The sequence below is a fragment of the Pinus tabuliformis genome, chromosome Q, assembly GCF_031772625.1.
Source record: "Pinus tabuliformis cultivar Carrire ecotype Pingquan chromosome Q, CPIR1, whole genome shotgun sequence".
NCBI lineage: Eukaryota > Viridiplantae > Streptophyta > Pinopsida > Pinales > Pinaceae > Pinus > Pinus tabuliformis.
In genome coordinates, this window is record NC_142296.1 from 1,084,096,330 (window position 1) to 1,084,110,771 (window position 14,442).

A 14,442-nucleotide genomic window follows, 5' to 3' on the forward strand; every position below is an offset into this window, starting at 1 on the left:
TTGAGCTTTATCCTTTCCATCATCAATACTAATGATCCAGGTGGATGTTGGTGGCCACCCACCTATCCCATTTAGACCCCCAAAATTGTCTCTTTCAACCTTTTCAGTTTCCTAAATTGTAGCACAGTTTACTATTTTTAGCAGTTTTTCGGGTCCTGAACTTCCGGAGCCGTTTTGAGGCCCTAAACGACGTTTTTTTGGGAATCTAGGGAAACATGGGTCCATGGACCCATGTTGCCTCCCAAAGTGGTAGTACTCGGATAGATCTTTCTAACGAGCTATCGTATGCGTCAAACGGAGATCGTATGCCAAAGTTACGACCCCGGGAAATTGATGTACCAATTTACCCAAACGGGGCCCACAATTTGGCGTTTCATCTTCTAGGGTTAGGTTTCGGGATGTGAAGGATTTTCCATTGTTTCTCAACAATAAATAGGCCTTCGAGCCTCATTGTAACACAGTTTTTAGAACAGTTCAAAGGCATGTAGCCGCACATCTCTTCTCAGAGATAAGCTACCATCACCCTAGCTGGTTTATTTCCATTTCTGGTTGTAATCATATTTCAGTATTTTACAGTAATGAAATGAAGTATTATTTCCGCTGCATCTTTGTGTTTATGGTTATCTCTGTATTTTATTGCATTCCTATTTAAATCCGGATCAGTGGTATCAGAGCGGTCTGCTTTTTCTCTGTTTTTCTTTGCATGTCCCCAACGAGGTCGGGATATAAGGAGTTAGGGCTTGAACTGGTCGAACCTTTGCAAGACCAGCCTCGAAAATCCCGACGGCCTCCCATGGCGGATGAGAAGAAAGACGAGGGGGCAGGAGATCCTATCAAAATCTTGCTCGAAGAAGCGCTCGAGCGGCAAAGGAACGCGATGATGGATAGCTTTGCGTAGATCCTTCAGCAGCTACCCAGAGGCGACGCATCGGCTTCCAACAGCGACTCTGGAAATGCCACACCGTTTAAGGTACAAGTTAATTGTGAAATCCCCATCTTCGAGGGTCAAATAGATGCAGATGCCGTAGATAAATGGTTAAATATGCTAGATGGGTATTTTTCTGTTCATGAATTTTCAAGTCGGGAAAAGATTGTTTTCGCTCTTCTCAAAGCAGCCCCCCACGTCAAGGACTGGTGGGAACCTACTGCGAGCATAAGGATGAAAGTACAGGCTCACTATTTTCAGCCGCACCCACTTGGAATGACTTCCGGGATACCATCAAGGAGCAGTACTACCCTGCCGGAAGCTATGAGGACAAATACATCAAATGGACCACACTGCGGCAGGGACGAGACCAAGATGTGCCGGAGTTCACAAACATTTTTCATACCCTTCGCACACAGTTGGGTATCAAATATTCTGAGTTGCATCTGGTACTCAATTACCGCGGCTACCTACACAGATACATCCAGGAAGAGATGGGGTTCTTGAACATCTCCTCACTCGGCACAACATACTGATACGTTGTTAAAATTGAGAAAAAGTTCAAACAAAAGAATCGAGACTTTGGATCTGCAAATCCGAAGCCCAAAGGACAAAGCCAAGGCGGGGTGACCCAAGACAACCCGTCGAAGCCGCAAGAAAAGAACAACACCATGAAGTCGAAGAAGGACACAGGGAAGTGGTGTGAGTTCCACAAGAGTCCCACTCATAACACAAGTGAGTGTCGGACCAAGTAGTCGCTGGTGGCTGAGTTGAAGGCCTCCTAATCAGATGCATGTTCCGACCCTGAGCTAGAACCCGACAAGGGGAATGGCAAAGGGAAGCAGATCATTGATGCGGATCCCAGCGCCACTGTTGCCACCGCCAAGATCCAGAAAGATGAGCCCGAAAATCCAGAGGAAGGGGAGTGTCTTTTCCACTCACAGATGTGGGTGAAGGGTTCGCCGCTACAATTCATTGTCGATAGTGGCAGCCAAAAGAACCTCGTTTCATCAAAGGTCGTGAAGCGGTTGGGCCTACCGACTACACCACACCCACATTCGTACAGTATCGGGTGGCTTCATGAAGGATGAGATCTCAAAGTTCGCCAGCAGTGCCACCTTCCCTACAACATCAAGCCCTTCACAGACGAGGTATTGTGTGATGTTACACCTCTGGATGTTTGTGATGTATTATTAGGCCAACCATACTTTTGGAGGCAACATGCTGTGTATGAGTCAAGGCCTCGTGCTGTCATTATTTCTTTAAATAATTCCTTATATAGGATACCGGAGGTAGCCCCACCCACTGCCACATCTTTGATCACTACCAAGAAAGGCAGCAAGCTCATCTCCCAGACCAGGAAATTCATCTGTCTGGCTCACTCCCAAAGTAAGGGGAAGATCGTTGCTACATCCATGACCCCCGCAAAGGGTTCCTCCATGCAGCAGCAGCAGCAAAGGGATACGGTCATGATGGAACACAGGAACAACTTCTCCTCACCCACAGGGGTACCACACAAGTTTCAGGTGGGCGACAAAGTTTGGTTACATCTGCAAAGAGAATGCCTTACCAGAAGCCATCAGAAACTCAGACCACTTCGACATGATCCTTACACCAGTACCAAGGCTATGAGAAACAATGCTTTGAAGCACAACATTCCGCCATTCCTTTCCTTGCACCAAGTGTTCAATGCAGACCATTTTCGACCATGCTTCCCACCATTTCTGGACACATCAGAGATTGCAGAACAGCTCACCAGAGACCCAGATCAGCAAAAGCTTCCTCATCTCAGGGAGGAACTCAACGCAATGGGGACCATTGCTTCCTAAGGGGGGAGGAATGATCCAGGTGGATGTTGATGGCCACCCACCTATCCCATTTGGACCCCCACAACTATCTCTTTCAGCTTTTTCAGTTTCCTAAATTGTAGCACAGTTTACTATTTTTAGCAGTTTTTTGGGTCCTGAACTTCCGGAGCCATTTTGAGGCCCTAAACGACGTTTTTTTTGGGAATCGGATAGATCTTTCTAACGAGCTATCGTACGCGTCAAATGGAGATCGTATGCCAAAGTTACGACCCGGGGAAATTGATGTACCAATTTACCCAAACGGGGCCCACAATTTGGCGTTTCATCTTCTAGGGTTAGGTTTCGGGATGTGAAGGATTTTCCATTGTTTCTCAACAATAAATAGGCCTTTGAGCCTCATTGTAACACAGTTTTTAGAACAGTTTAGAGGCATGTAGCCACACATCTCTTCTCAGAGATAAGCTACCATCGCCCTAGCTGGTTTATTTCCATTTCTGGTTGTAAGCATATTTCAATATTTTACAGTAATGAAATGAAGTATTATTTCCGCTGCATCTTTGTGTTTATGGTTATCTTTTTATTTTATTGCGTTCCTGTTTAAATCTAGATCAACTAATTGTCTCTTTTCCCCTTATTCTAGTTGGTGCATTGTTTCTAAAAGTGATGCTTCCTCCTTTGTCTTCCTTTAGAGGGATAAATTTGATCTTATCTCTTGTCATATGTTTTTACCACCCACTATCAATATACCATTTACTTCCTTGGTTTTGAACATATAGAGAAAGTCCACATTTTTCCTACTTTTCTTGCTTACTTTTCCAAATGTCTGCATTCTTCTTGCTTGTTTTTCTTGGGAGGCCTTATTGAGCTACTTCCATAATCACGTCCTGTGTGCCAAAAGTTATTTCACTTGTAATATTCAATATTATCCAATGGGGGAGAAAATAAGTTGTATCTTCTATCACCTCTTTCATAAGGACTTCTATATTTGTTTCTTACATAACTTTTCATTGAGGTCTTGTAAGATCCATTGCTTCTATTTATTCTATAATATATTTCCTTATGAACAAAGTTATTAAAAGAAAATTAATGGCCATAAAATAAGTTTCCATACCTAGATGTGAAAGGCCTTCTTAAAATAATAGTTCTTAGAACACATTATCGTTGTATTTATGAGAAAATTTAGGCCTCTATTGATTCCTTACTCCCTTTATGGTGCTTCTTGTATTGTAAATAGTTTCATGCCTTTGATAGTTCTTAGCTTCATTTTGTATGCTACTTGTGTTTCTGATAGAACCTTTGAACACATTAGCATAGATTTTAGTTTCTTCCTTTTATAATGTCTTTGTTCTTGATTCTCTTTTGAAAGTATCATGATTTTCTTTATAGCCAAGGCATCTTTGTATAAAAGGATACCTTCGACAATTGAGAATGTTATCTAATATTTTAGTGCCATTTACATTTAAATTTAAACTCTTATTCAACTAGCATTTTATTTCTCTCGTTCCTTTCTCAAGGAAACAACCTTTGCTGCTAGCTTCTCAAAAAAAAAATTTCCTTTATTTCAGTTGACTTATTAGTGTTTCCTCTATTCTCTTTTCCTCTTCTAGTTGCGTATTTAGGAGGATTATTATGGCTTCATCGGAGCCATTATATTTATTTTCAGATTTATAAATAGTACCTTCTTCTTTTTATTATTTCTTCTAAGTCTAGCTATTTCTTCTAAGGCTTCAACAAGTTATGCTTCAAGATTTACTTTCGCCTCAATATCTTCTTCTTCTAGATCTATTTTCTCTTCTAGTTGTATATATATATATATATATATATATATATATATATATATTTTGAGCCTCCATGGCCATGAGTAGTACTTATTTGTCTTCATCATGTGCATGTTCATCACTCTCTCTGATGAGCTATTATCTTCCTTGGAATAAAATATTTTCTTCTAGAGAGATCTTCCCTTTTATGTTTATAATATTTCCACCTATATTTATGTTTTCATCACCATTGTCTTCCAATTTTGAATGTAGACATTTAGAAGCAACATGACCTATTTTATCATAATTAAAACTTTTAAATGGTTGCTTACCTTTATATTTTCCAGATCCTCTTTTCATATTTCTCACAAAATTGAGCTTCTAGTGCATCTGATTCATGCCTATAATGATCATGGTCCTTCTGTCCTTTTGTTTTCTTTTATGCTTTGAAGGATACTTCCTTTATTATTGATTTCTATTTTTCTATTATCATTTCATATCTAGTCATATTTCCATGTATTTAGTCCATCTTTAGGTTTTCCAAACCTTCTATTTTTTTAGTGGCTAATACATTTGCATTGAATCTCAAGGGAAACAATCTCAACACCCTTTGGACAATTAATAATTCTTCAATATTTTCATCAATTTCTTTAATAGTATTAACAATATCATCTACATGAAGGAAGAATCCTGTAATATTTTCTTCTTCATTCATCTTTTAACTCTCAAATTGTATTTTGTGAGTTTTAAGCTTTCCCTCTTTACCTTTTAATCTCCTTCATATATTCTTTGAATATTATCCTAATTATATTTAGCGGATCCACATTGCATCATCTAAAAAAATTATGATTCTGCAACGCCACCTAAAATGTCATTCATTATTTTTGTATTATGTACAAAACCATTTTTACCATCTTGATCAATTGGAGTTGTAGGTTATTAGCATCCAAAATAGATAGCCAAATATCAACATCAAGAGACATCAAATAGGTCCTCATCCTTATCTTCCATAAGGAATATTTTTTTCCATCAAGGAGTGGGGATCTATTTGAGAAAGAAATTTTCCTAACTATCCATTTTCCCCTATAAGATATACATTCTAGTGGTTAGACTACTTCTAAAGGAAACTACTCTATTACCGGATGTTGGATTCATAATTATACTAAGAAGGGGTGCAGGAGGGTGAATCAATATAATAATTTTTAATTATTTAAAAAATTCAAGCACAATAAAACATCAACTTAATAATCAAACCATAAAACACAAGATATACATGGAAACCCTTCAAGGAAAGACCCACAAAATTTATTTTAATTAACTGTTATTTGTAAACACTAACCTATGGGAGACACATGTCTAAGCTCTACTGCTTTGTAGAAACCAAACTATAGGAAACACCAATCCCCTTGTTAGCATCCTATTTTTCTCCCTAGAGTCAGTACTCATGCGGTCTTTTATTGTTGACCACTTTCTTGAGCTTTGACCTATATTTTGACCTAGCTTTGTCCACAGTCACCGGGATCTAGTGGCTGATAGAGCGATTCTAACCTTCCAAACGCATGGAGCACCCCTTTTCATAGCAACTGGAGCCAAATTTTCTCAGTTCAGTCCCTGTGACCCTGTCTCATGTTCTAGAGGCTTACATTCTCTAGGAGATCAATTTGAAGCCACATGATATCTTATCTCTTCGAGTTGGCTTGGGTGCATTATTAGAGAAGCTTCTTAACTTTTATTCAAGCTAACCATCTACATTTTTCCTCCTTGGAATCCCTTTGGGTCTCTATATATTGGTCTATCCTTGAGGTTCAAGCAAGTTTTGGAGTTTTGGAGAGTTGGAGAGTCATTTTGCTATTATGATTATGTGAGGGCTTGTGAGTTATTTTGGTTTCAAGGTCATATTGCTTGGAGAAGGGGAGACTTTTCTGGAATTTGAAGTAGAAGATACATATGTGATGATATACATTATTTGTATATTGTTCATGTTGAGTTTTTTTAGTTGACGGCTCTCCATGGAAGACCATTTGTGTGCTTTGTTTGGTGGTGATTGTGTGCAGGATTCATATCTATTGTAGAGGACAAGATATCTTGGTTGGAGCAAGAATTATCTGCATTAGATCCAACACTCACAATCAACCTGCCTGGATTTCACGTACCAAACTCAAACCCTAAATGGGGAAATTTATACATCTATGACTGATTTTCTTACATGGTTTGGGGATCTATTTGCTTGTACACTTCTTGTCACATTTCATATACTCCTTTGTCTAGTAGTCTTGTCAGGGCCAAGACTATGGAGCAATAGCTCCTAGTGTCTATGCAAACATAGCCATAACAAAATTGGTGACTCCACTAGGGAGCCTACTCTATTTGTCTTAAGATCTCTTCTCCTTTGTTTGGATCTGGTTTTTGTGGTCTTTACGGATTTATTTGTACAATTGAAAGTCATTTTGAGTCATAGATCTTGTATTTTGACCTTGATTTCATTTTTTTGCTCATGCATCTCTTAAAAAAACTAAATTTCCTCCATAGTCTCTAGCATAGAAGGGCGTACAAGGTAATTCACCAAAATCGTTGGGTGCAGGTTTCTATCCCTGGGACTATTCTGTAAATTTTAAGATCTCCTAAGAGATCCTATGGGACTATGTCCCCTTGATCAGTTATGTTCTTCAACTCCTTTTCTGACTCCAAATCTGTTACAAATCTTATCCATCTCTGTCTCTTTGGGTTAGATTTGTTTCCTTGTCCTTTTAGGGATTCTTGGTTGGCTGATTTGGTTTCAATTTCAACTCCCTTCTCTCTTAAATTTTCTTGTCATTTTGGATCTATTTTTTATTGTTGCTTTCAACTGAGAAACATATCAGATCTGAGTGCACTCTTGTTGGTATGTGTTGGATTCTTCCTTTGGTACTACTCTAGGGATTTTCCTTGGAAATTTGGTGTGATTTGGTTGCATCTATTGCACCTAAATTTTCAAATATTCTTAGTTGATCAAATAATATCCAAGATCTACTTTTTATTCCAGTATTGCAACCATATTTGGCTTCATTTTCCTTTGTTTGATTGATTGCATTATTTCTTGTGTGCATGCCTTCGTTTGAAAGAGGTGGTATTTATCATTTGTGGTTGTGCAAATTGTGACTTGAAAAGTTGAATTGGGTATGTTTTGTTTGTTCCCTATTTTAGATTCACTTTTTGTCACTCCCATTCAATATTTTCTAGTCTTTCCTGCTATTAGGGTTTGGTTTTGACCATGTAGAACATTGCCTCTCATTGAGACATTATGCTACAACCATAGCTTGTTTGCATTTCCTTCTTCTTTCCATTTTTTTGGCTTTCTTGTTGATTGCTTGATTGTGTTTGTTTGGAATTGACTCCAAGTTTTGATGCTTTTTGAGTGGTTTGCATTCTAGCTTGGGGAATTTTTGGCCTCTTTTTGGATTTTGATTTTTAAATTTTCTTTTGGGCATGTACTTTTATAAATTTGGGGATTTCATTGTAGGATAAGTGAGAGGTGCATTTGGTAGGAATTTTTTTCTTTTTAAAAGTGAAAAGCCTCTTTCCCTTCTCTAGTTAGTTTTCATCAAATATGAAAAAAACAAAAAAAATATCTTCATATAGCGGCATCGAGGGATTTACTAACAAGAGTGCATCAAACCATTTTTGCTTCATGCCACTATGCAACTGAGTAAACAATAACCACTAGAATAAATACTCTAATAAAATTCATTAGAGTTATCTTTTCTTTTTACTAGTAGTACACCAACATTAGTTGAGGCAAGGTTTTTGGAGCTAGGTGTGTGAGTAAACTACTCCAAGACCATAAAACCAAATTAGCAACTTGTGGTAGTGAGTTTAAAATTTATCTAGCTTCCAATAGCTAAAATCATAGTTGATTAGAAACTTGTGTAAGTGGGGATTAGACTAATGTCATGGTGTGAAAGGTTCTCCTTGAGGCTGCCAAACTAGTGGTAGGTAATCCTGTGTCAGTGGCTGACTACCTAGAAGCCCAAGACTCACTCACCCTTATTGGATGGAGGTAACTTAGTGGACATTCCTAGGAAAAACACCCTATAGGTGGTGGTTTTGGGAAACAACCATCCCCTCAATTTCTCTTCTTGCGGAGTTGATATCCCCCAAGTAAGAAGTTGTTTGAAATGCCATATGAAACATAGTACTAACACTGATTTGCATGTGACTGCCTTTTTAGGGATTTTTTAGTGTGTGTTGTTTTGTCTCGGTCAATAGTTTGGCCTTAGGGGTGTCTGTACTAACTTAATTTTGTTAAAATACATTTATTCACCCTAGGTGGACCCAGTTGTCGTCATTCACGTAGAATCTAATGTCTAAATCCTGAGAGAATTGAATTGTTGACTCCTACTCGTAGGGTGTCTATCGGTACTCAAGACCCAAAGAAACCTCTAGTTGTGGAATATATTCCTAGTCATGCTAGTAGTGAGTTAACATCAATCGAGACATTTGCGAATGATTTTGTCTCCCCTATTAATCCACCTTTGACAAAAGCATCAGGACTATAGTTATTATGGTTGAATCCAGAATATTCAACACCTACCTATGTTCATAGTCCTTTTTATTTACCACCTTTGGAGGAGGTTAATTCTCCTTTACCCTTGGCATCTATGGTTTCAGCTGTTATGACATTGTTTCCACCACTAATTATGGCAAGATCTACACCTCTTGTGTCCTTTCGGGGCATACCACCAATTAATTTTTTGACTCCCATATGTTTCCCCAGTGTCTCTATTCCCATTCCTTCATCTATTTTGGGCATGGGATTAAACTATATCTAGCCTATAGGATCGAGAATCTTTACTTCTAGTTTCACTCAGCCCATTGTCCTTATTCCTATTATGGGCATAGTCACCTCGATTAATGTGTGGGGGGGATCGCCTATTTATCCTAACCAGCTTGGTGGAAACCCTGCTTCTAGTATTACGCAAGCTTGGTATACTTCATTATTTGGAGGGATGCCTTCCTCTAGTACTTTTATTGGAGGAGCTAGTTTACTTGGGGGAACCCTACCACTAGCACCATTGAATTATCCTCCCTATGTTAGTGCTTCTATGCATGTAGTTCCTTCTTTTTCTTCCAGGTACAACCCCACTAGTAGTCATGCTCTTGGGGGTCCTTTTCTCTTTGGGTGCACTTACCCTAGGGGAAAACTCCTTACCAGGGAAAATTTTAAGAACCCCCCCTAAATTTATAAATATAATAAATGGGCGAATCTCCATGGTATATAGGAAAAATGGAAGGCGATTTTATCAATAATATAATATGTATATATAATTTTTTGGCGAATCTCTCACCAGGCATGGCGAATATTTTACTCAATTATAAAATCTTGTAAGATCTTGGCGAGTCTTTCACTAAATAATAAAACTTTGTAAAGTCCTAGTGAATCTTAGCATAGGCTACATGTTGGTTTAATTCCCCCATTTAAATAGGCTACATTCCAGGTGAATACCATGGGTCAATAATACCATGTGCCATTTTGGTGAATACCATGGGTCAATACCATGTGCCATTTTTATTTTTATTAATTCTAATATTAGGGTTAATAATGGTTTTTTGCATGGTATTAATGACAATCTAGTCCATGGTATTTGTCCCATAGTATTTTGGCCATATGTTTCACCTAAATATAACCCATTTTTTGAGTGTTCGTAAATATAAGGTGACTTATGGAGTAAATATAAAAAAATGTTTTATTTGTTTACCATACCTCTCGTTTATTTATATTTTTATTAATTTACCATACCTCTTTTACAAATATGGTATTTGGCCCATAGGATTCACTTAAATAAAACCTCTTTCTTGAGCCTTCATAAATAGAACGAGGGTTATGGAATAAATATAAAAAGAGGTTTTATTTATTTACGATACGTCTAGTTTATTTATATTTTTATTTATTTACCATACCTTTCGAGTAACTATAAAAAGACGTTTTATTTATTTACCATACCTCCACTTTACTTATATTTTTATTTGTTTACACCCTTACATGTATATAAGGTGACTTATGGAGTAAATATAAAAAATGTTTTATTTATTTACCATACCTCTCATTTATTTATATTTTTATTAATTTACCATACCTCTTTTATAAATATGGTATTTGGCCCATAGGATTTACTTAAATAAAACCTATTTTTGAAAATGGGCGAATGGATTCACTTAAATAAAACCTATTCTTGAAAATGGGCGAATGGAAGGTTGTAAGTCCTAATTTCAAGGGCTAAATTTACCTTTTTTACCCTTTCCCTTAAAATAAGGTGGGCTATTTGAGGTGATTTGTAAAAATGTACTATGATACAAAATATTTGCCCACTAAAAATTTAAAACCCCTTAATTTCGCCAAAGGGCGAACATTCGCCCCTAAAATTATCCTTGCTCCTTACACCATTCATATTGGACCGTATCCTCAGTATACTGGGATGAATTATAACCATGGTACATAGATTGTTACTGAGAACCAGGGTATTGGAGGACCTAACAGTTGGTTAGGGGATTATTCCTCCTATGACCCATTCAGTCAGCAAAATAATTCTTTCCTATCTTCTCTTGATCTTCCAGATTTGGCTATGTTGATGAATGACCCCATTTATCGTGATCCTTGGTGGTCAGCCATGCTTGCAAATTTTCCATCTAATATCCCTAAATTTGAAGCGAAGCCTAGAGAGAACTCATTGACACATATCACCACCTATCATCTTTGGTGTTCATCAAACTCTTTGGTGGATGATTCAGTCAAATTACATCTGTTCCAATGAACCCTAACTAGAGATGTTGTTAAATGGTATATTGAACTGGATACACATCCTTTAGTGACTTTTCTTCCTTGGCCAGGACATTTTTAACCCATTTCAAAGTACCCACAAGGTACAGCATCGACTCTAACCTCTTGTCCAACTTTAAGCAAGACAAGTCCATTGTAATTTTTATCATATTCACAAGTGGCGATGATGTAAGAGGTCAGTTCGAACCAAGCTCCCCAATGAGATTCTTTGTAAATGGTTCATTCGAGCATTGTTACCTCCCATAGGAAATCATGTGTCTATGTTTAGGGATGTTACTGAGGAACAAGCTATTTTAGCTATCCAACAACTAGATTTTATTTTCTCTTAGTTAGGCACAATTTATGATGAAATTATTAATGCTCCTCACCCTTCTACAAACCCACCAAAACCTACCCCAGGACTTTGATGGTGTGATTGGTTATGTATCCAACTTCGTAATCCAATTTTCTACCCAACTACGCCAATTGATTGTGACATCAAGTTGTTGTTGCAACAAAGACCCTCTAAAATTCTGCCTACACTTGAATTTTGGAGCATACTAAGAATATTATGATCTATCGTCCAATAGTAACTTCATGGTCGATTGATTTCATGTTAAGTGTTTAAGTCTTCTTCTCATATTATAAGTGTCAAAATAACATGCTCACACATGCTTAGTCCTTGATAAATGCATGAGCGCATCTTTCTTCTGCAAGCTTAGCTAGGAATTGTGTGGCTCTTGAAAATAAGGCGTGTGCAATCACTATTGATAATGATCTGAATTTGAAACTAATTTTAAATGGTTTGCAAGGTATTCAATTCAGTAATATACATGTTTAAAAGATGTCCATGTCTTGCAGAAAAGAAACAAATGAAATTTTCAATTGTTCATGACCCATTTAAGTATAGCAGATTTATTTCCTTTTACTATTTAACACACTAAAACGAATTTTTTCTGCAAAATAAATCAAGTCACAGATGCAAAAGAAGTTGATGAAGCATTTCACCCCTCCTGGGCTACGTCTGCTGGGTCCAAGGCTCCCAAATGGGCCTGTACTCATTTTAATTAAATGGTCAAAATGAATATACAGCTGAATAAAAGTCTCTACATGTGGAATAGACTATAAAAATGGATTCAGAACACTTGAATCCTTCGGGATTGACTACTGGTCCACCTCCAATGGATACCTGCAACCCTATACAGTTCTCCCAATACTGGGCCCTAGTGGCTCCTAGAACTTCCACGGCTCAAAAACCTCTAAAAATGACCTCATATGGATGTAAGACCTGTGCCAATGGCTTCAGAAGGTTGAAGATACCCAAAATCAAAAAAAACAATTGTCCAAAACGGACTTTCCTAGCCAAAGTTATGGCCATTTACTCCCAACTGCCAGTTGCCCTTGAAAAACTCCAGTTAGATTTTTAGTTACGGCCAGATAGGCCCGCCAAATATGGCGGGCCCGCCTATTTTGGCGCCCCGCCAGAATCTCCGCCAAACGAACCGAGCATTAACTGTAGGTTAACCGTTTGCATATGAACAGGAGTAATGGGCTTGGTGGTTAGTGTTGAATTGCGTGCTAATCTCTGGTTGAACTAACCATTTAATGTGAACACGTTCTGTTAGACTCCGTCTTCTCAAGTCCTCTGTCAGAGTCCAATTCAGACAGGTGGCTATCAAAGTCTCTTTTCAGTATGTAGGCTAATGTCAACCACCCTTCACCAACCACAACTTAGATGTTTGCAGAGGCAAAAGAAGGTTCATTATTTCAAAGGTTTCAAAGATCAAAAGGATAATTCTTCTCCAAAACCCTGTTTTGGAGAAGAAATTGGCAAATTAGTGGTTTGCAATAAGTATAATTTTTAAAAGTCTGCCCTCATGAAGAATGTCAAAGCAGGCCCTGGTCACCTTGCTAGGATTCATCAGCTCCTATCCCTGCAAAAACACAAACATAAAGAACATCGATTTCACATCAACACCTGATTCTGTTTCAGATCAGCGCTATAGCATGAAAAGGCTGTTAAATTCATTGCTGGAGTTTCTTCCAGAACGGCAGAGCGAATAGTTGAAACAAGTGTCAACTTTGGTTTTGATTAAGCACAATGTTGAAACTGTGGATTGCATGAAACAAACAATACAAATACTTTCTATGACTTCCAGAAACAAGTCAAACAATGCGTGAAAAGGAACGGTCTGGGGCTTACAGCAACTATAGTGGACCACTGTAAAATTATTCTCGCATATCCTGAAGGCACAAACAGCACCTGGTATAATGAACAATTCAAATTTTATGAACCACTGAAGTACCCATTTGATGTTTGTGAGACCATATTGCTCTAGGAACAGTATCGCAACATGACCACAGTCTTGACAAGGGAGTACCTGGATGCTCGGCCTCAGGGTTGGATGGATTATGCAGCAAAGAGAATTGCAACATTGGGCATGGGCAAATGATGCAGATGATTTCATTATTAAACATAGAGAAGCTCTGGAATGTGAGCATGTTTCTCAACATCTGCATGAATGGATAGACCTCATTTTTGGTTATAAGCAGCGTGGAATGGCTGCTTTGGTGGCAGATAACTTATTTCACTTTCTATCATATGAGGGTACAGTTGATTTGGAGAAGATAGACGATCCCATCAAACGTGCTGGGCTTGAAGTTCAGATTCATGAATTTGGGCAAGTGCCACAACAAATTTTTGAGGAACCTCACCCCACACAGTTTCCTCATGAGGAAAATGTTGGAGCTGCTTCATTTTCATCAATGCGTCGGCGGAGCAGGTTTTTTACGATGTGTCCTTGGAGGGTCAGATAGGCAATCTGCTACTGAAGGCGGAGGTTCCAAATTTGATCACGGTGGCAGCACATCACAAACTGGTCAAGAAAGCTCTGGTACAGCTATGAGCATGCCTCTAGAATCACAGTTTAGGTCAGCTGAAAAAGTTGATGCTATGAGAGAAGCAAATATGAACACTAATAGAAATGTTCGTGAAACCCAGTCTCTGTCCTCAGTTAATGTTGCAACAATAGGGGTTGATAGAAGGCTCGAGGACACTCATGGGTGTCAGAATTTTGATCACGGCACCAAAAGATTTAGGAATGATGAGAGAAACAAGCTTCTAGGATTTGAAAATACAATTGATTTTTCTTCATACAA